This window comes from Onychostoma macrolepis, chromosome 17 (assembly GCF_012432095.1).
Source record: "Onychostoma macrolepis isolate SWU-2019 chromosome 17, ASM1243209v1, whole genome shotgun sequence".
NCBI lineage: Eukaryota > Metazoa > Chordata > Actinopteri > Cypriniformes > Cyprinidae > Onychostoma > Onychostoma macrolepis.
Genome location: NC_081171.1, coordinates 5,807,657 through 5,819,918, shown reverse-complemented (window position 1 = coordinate 5,819,918; position 12,262 = coordinate 5,807,657). Strand labels below are relative to the sequence as shown.

At 37.1% G+C, this 12,262-nt stretch overlaps 3 non-coding genes across 3 annotated transcripts; all 3 read right to left on the bottom strand.

Annotated features, from left to right (window-relative positions):
• Positions 1 to 83, bottom strand: trnal-uaa (transfer RNA leucine (anticodon UAA)). Its single transcript has one exon. It is a non-coding gene; the product is annotated as a tRNA-Leu (tRNA).
• An 817-nt stretch (positions 84 to 900) lies between these two features.
• On the bottom strand, positions 901 to 983 carry trnal-uaa (transfer RNA leucine (anticodon UAA)). Its single transcript has one exon. It is a non-coding gene; the product is annotated as a tRNA-Leu (tRNA).
• A 7,140-nt stretch (positions 984 to 8,123) lies between these two features.
• Positions 8,124 to 8,206, bottom strand: trnal-uaa (transfer RNA leucine (anticodon UAA)). The gene has a single exon. It is a non-coding gene; the product is annotated as a tRNA-Leu (tRNA).
• Between the last annotated feature and the right edge of the window lie 4,056 nt (positions 8,207 to 12,262).

The following is a 12,262-nucleotide window of genomic DNA, read 5'->3' as shown; positions in this document are numbered from 1 at the left end:
TACCAGGAGTGGGGTTTGAACCCACGAGGACATGCGTCCATTGGATCTTAAGTCCAACGCCTTAACCACTCGGCCATCCTGGTGAACGAAACCAGTTAGTTTCTTTGTTGATCATCACACGTACCTGTAGAGCAGAATCAGTGTATTCTATTTAAAATTCACACTGCTCTATCACTATGTGATAAAACACTCTTTTGTTTCCTTAACAGGGCACTTCAGAAACACTTTAGCTCTATTCATACCTGGTATTAAGAACCATCTGGGATGATCCAGTCACACGTGGACATCACTACCAACAGGTATAAAAGGCAGAATATATCTGGAAGAAACTACACTTTTTCTCTTTTTATGCTTGATCAGCACACAGTAAAGCAGTGAGTGACATATGTAGTGATAAAATTAGAGATTATCCCCTTAAAATCCAGTCACAAGTAATTACAGGAGGTGTTATCTCCAGGTCTAAATGCTGATTTGTCTGGCTGGGCCACTTGATATTGGATCACAAACACAACAAACAGATGTTTGTTGATAACCACATGCAGCCACACTATTGCATTCAAACTGCACATTGCTCTATCAAAAGTTCAAACTAATAAAGACATTCATCCATGGGATCTTATGGCTAACACTCAGCCACCCTCAGACGCTTAAAGCTTCTTTAGAACCATTTTTGTTGATACCAACACTACATGCAGACCATTGATCTAGCAGGAGTGGGGTTCAAACCCACAAGGAAACTTAATCAGTACCAATACTTTAATCAGTCAGCCATCTTGGTCTCTTTGTAATGCAATGTGTCCCCTATGTTCCCTTTACAGCTACTTCAGAACCAACTTTTAGAAAGCAATTTGATTCTAACACAGCCACACAACTATATTTTATTTAAAATTCATATTTATCTACCAGGAGTGGGGTTCGAACCCACGAGGACATTTGTCCATTGGATCTTAAGTCCAACGCCTTAACCACTCGGCCATCCTGGTTGCTTTGTTGTGCTGAAACACCTTTGTTCCTTCTGCAGGTAATTCTACAGAAATCACATTGATCTACCAGAAGTTGGGTTTGAACCCACACCGACTGTGTATGGGTTTTTTCTCTTTCAAAGCCGTGGGTACCATTGACTGACATTATATGACTGACAGACTGCAATGGTTTGAGTTAAAAATCTTCGTTTGTGTTCTACTGAAGAAACACAGTCACCTACATCTTGGATGTCCTTGGGGTAAGCAGATAAACATCAAATTTTCATTTTTGGGTGAACTATCCCTTTAATGCAGAATGAACGCGTCTCCTTAAGCATCTTCCCCATTTGTGACACGACCGCGTTCGGCTTTGATCACCTTCTGCACGGCTCAACAAGCAAACACTTTAATTAGTGCTTTATTGACTAATGCTTTTCTCCAGGCCCTGTGTCACTAGCTTCACCGGCCACCGGCCTATTCTTTGTGGATTAACCTCTTTCTGTGCGCAGTTTAACCAGCCATTGTCCTGCAGTAACGTGAACGGTTCTTGCTGGAGGATTCGACACAAAAGCCCTTCAGTGCCCAGGAAAACCTCAAAGAGCCATCATCCCTCCATCTCAAGCTCTTCAAAGACTCCTTCATCATTCTGAATCCCTCTGTTCATCCTCGGCCCCTCGTTTAGGAGCAGGACCCCACCGGCCCTCACCTCCCCCATTGACCAGCACACTTATTTCAGTGTCTCTTGGGAGCTTGGAGCTCATAAGTAAGACCTGGACAGCTGATAATGACTTTGCAGCTCTGGGGGAAGGAGATTACTGCTGCGTTTTCGTGGTTATGGCAGTGGTGTTCTGTGTGTACATGCAGGGTCCAAAATCAATACTCACCGAGCACTAGATGTGAGTAAAAAATGGCTTTTGGCAAATAAAAAGGGCATTCTGAAATTATTTTTTAGGAATGCAACATCATAGTGGTTAAAACTGCAATGTAAGAACAACAGACTGACCTTTTTTGGCATGCTTAAAGGAAAAAAAGAGAGATACAAACAGAAGAATAATTTATCTTCTGACCACTTTTACCATAAATTTAGCTAAAAATCCAAAACTTTTATTATTTTAGTTATGTTTTAGTTTTTGTGTGTGTGTAACTCTAGAAATCCATGTGGCATCTTATTCTTGGAGTTGAAAACAAGAAAGAAAATTATAATGGGTCTTTATGTTTTTGTGATAGAGTTGTTGTTTCACCTGATGGGACTGGCAAATAGGAGAGACTGGGGCTAGTTGTCACACTTTACTCCAACAAATATTTCTTAAAGTACATTTCTCTTTTAGACGCACACTTTAAAGTCATGGCCACAAAAAAGCTACTGAATATTCCTGCTTTTGACAGATACAGTTGATTGAACACTCATTGACCTTTTGTGGCAATATGTCTCAACAGCAGGGCAGTGATTTCACATTATATGAGATAAGTTGTCACAATGGGTTGTCATAGGTTTTTCAAAATTCAATTAATGAAATGAAGCCCCGAATGATTCATTCTTCAGCTAAAATGTAAAAGGTAAAATCTAAAAATTGGATAAAAATATAAAGATATATTATTGGACCTAAATAAATAAAGCTATTAACAGTTGAAGCTATCCTTTTCTTATCCTAACCTCTTTTCTGCCAAACACATCTTTTTAGTGGACACCTCCTTATGTGGAGTCCGAGCAGCCCTTTCATCTGAGAGCAGCTCTAATGATTCCTTGTAATGAGCAGACCTTTGCCATGTTAATGAGTGTTCAATTGTTCCTGCTTTTCCATGGCTTCTCTATCAGCAGGGGCAGCACTCTTGGCTGGGGGCTTCACCCTGTCCATCTCCTAAAACCCCTGCTGGATCTCATTGAAAGGGGGGCCAGATAGTCGCCTTTGAAGCACAAGCAGTCATTATCTTCTCTGAGGGCTCTCGTTGGGTAATTGCGGTTGCTTTTTGGTGCGAATGATTTCTTGATATTGTAGACGAGTAATTCCCAGCATGAGCTTAATTTTTTTCTGTTATTTTTTTCTCTTCTTTTGTCTGTCATACCTGGCAGGTCACGGGGGAAGGGTTCGCTTACCGCAGGGTGCTGCGAATCAATATAACACACTTCTTCTTTTCCGATAAATGACACAGGGATGGAGGAAGATGAGTTAGACAGACAGAAGGGAACTGGTTTATTGGAGACTCAATAACTCGAGCTATTTATATGCGCAGCCTCCTCGTTTCCTTAACGACCTCTTTACCTATTTCAGGCCACCTGAGAGCTTCAGTCTGTGTTGAACAGGGATTGAACGGAGCTCTAACGCAGTCTTTGTTTCTTGATCTCTCTACAGTTACATGCCTGAAGAATGCACTTAAGTTACTGGAATACCAGTGTTTCTAAAAATGAGTCTGTGCTCCCCCTGAGAAGGACAGTGAGAGATTTACACAGCTGGTCCATGAGCACAACACAAACTCCAAACTCACAGTCCATTCTTTCTTTCTCTTTTCAGTATGCAGTAACAGAGGGTGGTGGGTACACATTACATTCCCTCCAGCAGTACTCACCCCACATCTGATTCCTGCGATCTGGGTGGTTTGTGTGTATATTGATTCATTCTTTCATCAAATAGCAAGTTATTTTTGTTCCTTTTTTTTTTTTTTTTGGCTCACTAGATGTTTATTTCTTTTTAAAGGTATCTAAAATAGAATTTTGTTGGGGAAAAAAATAATAAGAAAAATACTTTATTGAATGTGCATATAGCAAGCAAAGGATAATGTAAAATCTGTACAATCTTTAAAGTAAAGGTTCTTTTTTGACATTCATGGCTCCATGAAGAACCTTTAGCATCCGTGGAAACTTTCCATTGAACACAATGTTCTTTATGATTCTTTTGATTATGGAATGAATTTTTTATTTTTTTTTACCTTAAAATACTTATTTTATGATCTGTTCACTGAATGGTTCTTTAGAGAACCACAAATGCATTATTGCAAAACCTTTTTTAAGAGTGTAATAAACGCTAGGGTTCTAGTAAGTGTTTATTTTGTAGAAATGACCAGATGACTATACCTTTCATGGAAATAAATTAATCAACATCAAACATATACAAGTCTTTAAATTAATTTATTATATGAGAAAAAAGAAGTGATACGCAAGGCTATTGCACAGATTGTCTGAGTGAAAGGTCAATACTTTTTAGAAGACGCTGTCCAAAGATTTTACCATAGAATGACGCGATTGACCAATCAGAATCAATTATACCACAGAGAGCCAAATGTTTGGTCAGTCACTCCATTCTACTGTCAAAACTTTGTAGAGTTACCGCTATAGCTTTTATGTCTATACACTCTTAAAAATTAAGGTTCCAAAAGAGGATTTTCACAGCAATGCCACAGAAGAACCAGTTTTGCTTCCCCAAAGAACCTTTCAGAGAACAGTCCTTAAAATAATCATTTATTTCTTAGTGTAAAGAGCATTTTAATAATTTTTCCACTGTTAAGTAGATTTTGTGGAATGAAAAGTTTCCATGGATGGTAAAGGTTCTTTGTGGAACCATTGACGCCAATAATGGTTTGTATTATATTATTTAAGAACTCCCAGGCCTCTGTCATGAGTGGGTTTATCTGAAGCAATTTCTAAATGCAGTGATAAACCATGTAAAGAACTTGCATTCCTTTACCAGGAGTGGGATTCAAACTCACAAGGACATTCATCCATTGGATTTACAGTCTAACACCTTAACTACTCAGCCATCCTGGTCATGACTGATACCGTAGTTCAGGTATTATTTTGTAAGTAGTTAAGTTTATGGTACTGATTTTTTCTTATTGATGACTTTAAAAAGTGAATGATGTGTAATATCCACTTATCGAAAGCCTTACGTATTTCATATTAAAATGGGAAGCTGGGGCAGGATATATCATGTTTTTTAAAACATCAAATGTCTTGAGATTGTCAGACTTTATGGCTTTGTATAAAAGAATGTTTTTTAAATGAGCTTAAAGTATATTTTGTATGTTTTTAGGTGTATGCTAGCATACTTAAGCTAATAGACATGAACTAAATACCACAAAACTACAATTTTCATTTCCTTTCATTCTGTCCTGTCAGTGGCTTCTGGTTTAAATTGTTCTGTGTCAGGGGATCCGGCCTAGTAAAAGCAGCTGCATCTTTTCCTTGTTGGAAAAGAAGGAAAACACACGCAGCCCCCGCTAGGCCTGTGGGTCTGGCAGGGTCATAACCCAGCACCTGAGCTAATCATGGACATTATCAAAACAGCAGGCTCTCTGGGGTCTGTTTGTTTATGGTATCCAGGGTGGCCCCTCGCTCTACCCGGGCCTGGCCCGGCCTGGCCCTCGTAACAGCACCTGGAACAGACAGTAAACACCTCCGCCTCAGCACTGGACGAATGGAGTGCTAAAACTGAACAGGAAAGTGAAAAAAACCTTAAGATGTAAGTCAAGCTGTGTCAGTGAACATTAGAATTAAAACATCAGATCAGATGATGTTAGTGGAAACTGATACCATAGTTTACCTTTTTATTGTGATTATAGAGGGTCCCAACAGAAGGTGCTTAAGTACTATTAGCTTTTATAGTACATACATGTACAGTATATAAAATTATAATTCACTTAAGTGCTCACCAACAATGTAATATTAGTTAATTTCCCCAATTGATGGACTGACTCTATATCATTTATTGTTTTTTCTTTTCTTTTTCTATTACATTGTTTCTTGCACTCTTAAAAATAGTGGTTCCAAAAGATTTTCCTTTTTCCTTTTTTTTTTTGGTAGTGATAGAAGAACTATTTTGGTTGCCTAAAGTCGCGTCCTAATGCTTAGAGAGTTGGATTTATAACCCAAAGGTCATGGGTTTGAGTCTTGGTACCAGCAGGGATTGAATGTGGGGGAGTAAATGTACAGCACGCTCTCCACCCTCAATACCACGACTGAGGTGCCCTTGAACTGCTCCCTGGGCACTGCAGCAAAAATGGCTGCTCACTGCTGTGTGTGTGCACTTAGGATGGGATAAATGCAGAGCACTAATTCTGAGTATGGGTTACCATACTTGGCCACATGTCATGTCACTCACTCACTTAAAGAATCCTTTCAGTGAATAGTTCTTAAAAGAATTTTAGTGTAAAGAACATTTTTGACCCTGGACCACAAAACCAGTCTTAAGTCGCTGGTGTATATTTACAATGTATGGGTCAAAATTATTGATTTTTCTTTTATGCCAAAAATCATTAGGACATTAAGTAAAGATCATGTTCCATGAAGATATTTTGTAAATTTCCTACTGTAAATATATCAAAACTTAATTTTTGATATGTAATATGCATTGCTAAGAACTTAATTTGGACAAATTTAAAGGCGATTTCGAAAAATTTACCCTTGTGACTGGTTTTGTGGTCCAGTGTCACATTTTAATAATCCAAGGTTCTTTCCACTGTAAAGAACCTTGTCTTCAATTTTAAGGGTTCCATGAATGCTAAAGGTTCTTCATGGAACCGTAGATGCCAATAAAGGACCATAAGAGTGTAATAAAGAAAATCATTTTTCAGATTAAATGTAGCATACAATTCTCCTAGAATTATTGTTGTAATTTTAGATCAGTTTATGTTTGTCCTGCATCCTCAATATCACTTTCTATCCTGTTATTTTATTTATTTATTTGTAAAATCTCTTTAACTTTTTCACTCCAGGAAGTGACATCATTTTGAAGAGAAAACAACTAACAAACATCAGTAAGTATTTGCAATGGATTTGATTGTTTTGTGGTGTTACATGCTAGCAATTATACAGATGTTTGTGTATCAATCTTGTCATCAGTTTAACTTATGATTGTCGTCTGCATCACTATATTTAAATCCACATATCTTAAATCCAACACCTTAACCACTCGGCCATCCTGGTCACTTTGTATAAATGCTTAATGCTTACTAATTTAATGCAACATAATCTGCTAATTTAATACACTAGTTCAGAGTCTAAAACAGCATCCATGGTTTTTGACAGATTGTGCATCTGCTCTGCAATTCTGATCACGTGCTATTGCCCTTTTTTCCTTATAAACTTTGTTGGTAACCACAACATATTTAAATGTGGCAGCATTTTACCAGGAGTGGGGTTCGAACCCACAAGGACATGCATGGATCTTAAGTCTAATGCCTTAACCACTCGGCCATCCTGGTTGCTTTATAGCACACTGCTAGTTTACTGCACTAGTTCAGGCTCTAAGCTCATAAATTGCATCCATGTTTTTAACAGGTTGTGCATCTGCTCAAGCTCTTTGCTATTCTGATGATGTGCTAAAACTCCCTTTTTTTTTTACTTATACAGATACTTCAAAACCACTTTGAGAAGCTTGTTTGATAGTCTCAGCCTCAGACGTCACTCCCACAGACAGTTGGCTGAACGTCTGATGCATATGGCACATTTAACTGGAAACACGTCAGGAGTTTCGAAGTCGTCATCTGATTGGTTGCACTCTACAGAATTTCCGGGAGACGTGTGTCGCATTCTTTAACGTTCTGCCTGGGAAAAAAAGTGCATTCTGATTGACAGGGTCCCTATGAAATGTTCACTGCTCACTACTCCCTAAGCACAGGATATCCATTGAAGTGGACTTTGCTGACAATAATCGCTCATTTGGAATGTTATCAAAGAAAGGCATTGACGGGGTCATGCAGATTAGATATAACATAAATAAATATTGTAATTTATTTTACTTTCAAATTTAAATACATATAAATTACATATACAATTGTGTATCTAATATATATATATATATATATTACAGTTTACACTGTTAACAGATTGTAGTGGTCTGATCTTGTGCGCTTTCTTTCCCACACGCAGCCTCATAGTTAACTTTCCTGAGGTAAATAAAGTAAGTGAAATATGTAAAGTTCACGGCCTAAACTCTTTAAAATACACCCAAGAGTTTTACGCACCATTCTGCTATTGTGAGGACTTTTCCACGTCCATAAACATGACTCGGCACAAACTGATACGTGATTGGTTGTTTCACCTGTTATATGGCCTCCTGAGCGGTCCTTGGTCATTCAAAGCGGCCAAGGTTCAATGTGAAAGTCTGGCTTTGTGAGACTACTAGTTTATTAGTAAGACAAATCACATATTTAAATGTAGCAACATGCTACCAGGAGTGGGGTTCGAACCCACGAGGACATGCATCCATTGGATCTTAAGTCCAACGCCTTAACCACTCGGCCATCCTGGTTGCTCTTGGGTGCTTAAAAACCTCTTTGTTCCATTTACAGGTCCTTTTTTTTTTTTAACAGCTATCAGTTTTTGAGAAACTAATTTGTTGATAACACAACCACATTTCTGTGTTCTATTTAAAATTCTCATTGATCTACTAGGAATGGGGTTCAAATCCACGAGGACATTTGTCTATTGGATCTTAAGTCCAATGCCTTAACCACTCTTACATCCTGGTACACTCTTCTCTGTTTCTTATGACACTTGGAAAAAGTAGTTTTACTTTGTTATTTATGTTACTTGATATCTTTGTCAGATGCCATATGTCACGTTCTGGTCTATCCAAGCGCTAGAGTGGATGAGTAGGACTCCAGGAGTTTATCTGTGGCAGGTCTTTAAATTCCTCTTGAGGAAGATAAGAACTGCAATCTTAACCTGCTCTCTTTTCAATCTGTCTCCGTCTGTCTGTTTCCTTTTCACTCTCAATACAGCTCAAAGTGCATTACTTTGCAAAATGAAGATTTATACTGGCATTCCTGTTTTCCATTGGCTATATCAATTAAAGCAACAAACAGCCCAAAAAGAAAATCAAAAGCTCTATTTCTCAAATGCAAAATCTTCTTTAATAGAAGGCAGTGCACTTAAGTGTCCTTCATATGTGACATCTCATGCAGAAGTGATTGTGTGATCAGTGCTGAAGGACATCTGCTCTAGAGGAATAACAGCATGTTGTGTCCTTGCTCATGTGCCTCGACTGGAATTACTGTAAAGGCCGATAGATCTGAGTATATTTTATAAGCTCCTCTGGGTTCATAAATCAAGCCAAAGCCTTTTTCATTTACTGATCTTTATAGCGCTCCTCCAAACAGCTGTAAACAACAGTGTTTTCTGGAACGTATCAGTTTATTGATTGAATCTTCTTAAAAGAAAGCTCCTTTCATTATTGCCACACCAGTATATCTGTCAAAAGCTCTGGGTAGAACCGTAAACCATATATATGTGCCCACAAATAGATCTTTGTGCTTGATTAGGAGGGGTTTCATGGAGCAGCTGTTGTTCTATTGTTTCATGATGAATTATTCTCATTTCACTGCATTTGATATACTTGATACGTATAAACCACTTATATTTCGTCCACTGCATCAGTGTTAACCAGAGCCACAGTTAACCTGCTGATGTTAGCAGTTTATCAGGAGGTGTTAGAGTTCTAACACATTGGTTAGAGATAACCAATTTCAAATCTAAAAACGTTTTCTAAACATTCCATTTTGGTTGTGAGAATGTTCATATTTCAGATGCACAGAACAGTAGGCTAGTTATGTTTATTGGAATGTTTCTGAGAGTGTTTCTGAGAGTGTTTTCTCAATGTTTCCAGGAAAATTGATTTGTAATATTCTAATAGTGAATTGTGATGCTGAATATTTTTAAAATACTGATTTATAAAGGCTACACCATCCACTTTACTTGAACACAATGAACGATTTTTAAGGGAACTATTTAAAAATACAACTCAGGGTCATTGGAAAAACGTGCATGTGACAACATTTTTGCAATATTTGCAATATAAAGTGAAATATCCAGTTTGTGGTGCTAAATGCACATTCAGTTTTATCTAAAACAGATGTACATAAATCTAGCAACCTTTAATTACATTAATCGTAGAATGCATGGTGGTAATTTGGAAATAAAATGTTGCGTTAAATAAATGAAATAAAAAAAGGAAATAAAAACATATTTCCTTATGCAAACATGCCATTTTAGCTTGCTTCTACAAGTTTTGGAGTTCTTTTATTGTGACTTTTTTTTACCAGAATGAGTTACTGATACATAAATAAATCCATATAGGTAGAGCTGGTAATGTGCAAACGTCAAAATGTATTAGATTATTAACCATGCACTATTGCAAAGGACATTAAAAACTCAAACTATAAACTTCATAATGATGTTCCACTAACATTATTTTGTACCTAACATTTGCATAACTTACACATACTGTAATGTTTTTGAAATTCCTTATTAGGTGTGGTGTCTGTCTATCTTTCAGACAGTGTCAGAGCAAATACAGGGTGGTTGCTGGGTGGTTGGTAAGTGTTTACTAGTTAACTTGGTGATAGATATAAAGTATGATATTCCAGTCTCTAGATATGGCTCAGCTTCTCCAAGCCTGTAGACGTCCACAAGGCGAAAATCATGTATCTGATTGTTTATTAAAAAGTAATAGCACACCATTCAGAGGTTTAATTTGTTTTCATAGTAACACAAACAAAATAGTTTAATACTTAGCTTTAAGGATTTGTTCATAATAGTGATGGATGCTTTACTTAGCAAGCACTAAGAAAGGATGTGATGGTGAGGCATAGAGCTGAAGGGAAGTAGGAGGTATATACAGTGCAGAGGGTCACATGTTCATTACTCATGGTCGGTCAGTGGCTGCCGGCCAGCACATAAATATGATCAGGACATCAGGACAGCTTGCCAGGGTGACAAATGACTGCAGCAGTGGGGGAAGAGACGATATTTCTAGGAGGAATAGCAAAGACATCACACTCTCTCACAGACTCTCACACACACTCAGCACGCTGACCTTTCCCACACGAGGATCTGTGTGTGTAATCTCAGGTTGCACAAGCATAACAATCTGTACTACAAACTCAGCATTCTGCTCGGCCGTCTCGCCTCGCCATAAACAAAGGTGCAATAAATGCTTGAGTATTTCAAACGCTTGAGACGAGAAGCTTGACCTGTGATCCTTACGTTGAAGGACAATATGAATGATTGATTTATATTCAATACAGCTCACCTCCTGTCTCTGTGTAAAGCTGTTGCACTGAAAGAAAGGTCAAAGGTTAGTGAATATTCCTTATATGTTAAGGGATATTTCATGATAGAGATAAATCATTCATTATACATGCTTTTAATAATTAATGAACTTTATTTAGCTATTTTGATGATCTTTGAAGTTGTTCTTTCTTGAATTCTTCCTGTTTGGGGGATGTTGGAGATAATTGACTATTTTAATTTTTACTTATTTATTCATTATTGTTGTTAACTAGGGAGAATGAACTTTGAAAATAAAATAAATAAATAAATAAATAAAAGAATAAAATAGCACTCTTTTGATAAAATTGTTCTTTCTTGAAATGTTTATTTATTATTTAATTATTATTTACATGTATATATATATATATATGTGTGTGTGTGTGTGTGTGTGTGTGTGTGTGTGTGTGTGTGTGTGTATTTTTTAAACGTTTTTTTTCTTGAATTTCCTGTTTTAGGGATGTTGGAGATAATTTATAATTGTAATTATTATTTAATTATGTCTATTTTACGTTTTATTCTATTTTTCTTGTTTCTCTTTATTTTTTATTTTTAAGTATAATTAATAATAATTAATTAATTACGGTAATAGTAAATTAATTAATTTAACTTTAAAAAAAAATTTAATTATATTATATTGTTCTTTCTTGAATTTTCCTGTTTGAGAGATGTTAGAGAATTTTTTTCTGATTAATCCTTTTTCATTTTTGAATTTTTTTTAAAGGAATTTTCTCTGGATGCTTTGCATATGTGATCAATGGCTTCCACAGTGATTTCTCTTTCCTGGATCCTAACATACACATAGGGTTTTGAACTTTGGCCCTGACCCCTGGAGGACATTGGACAGCCTGCAGTTGTTTTTTATCTCTAGGAGATTCCTTGTTTCATCTTGCCTCTCTGTGTTGTCTTTGGCCTCCTCCTGCAGTTTGTTTGTGATTTCAAACAGAGCTTATGATAACAGGGTTGAGCTCTCTCATGATACAGAGCTCTGATAAGGGTCTTGGTATCAGGTCACACAGAATCAAGTCTGGTTATCCCACAACTTGACCCAAACAAGGAAAGCCCTTATTTTATTATCTGATAACTTAAAAAGTGTCGTTCACATTAGAAGTATAGATTAAACATGAGCAAGGTCACTACGATCTGTTGACATTTTTTTGCGGGTCAAGGGATTTTGGTGGTCATGTCACCAGGCTTTTAAAGGGATCCTTCCACACACATTCCTGCTCTTTTTCATTTTAACGTCCCTTATTGCACA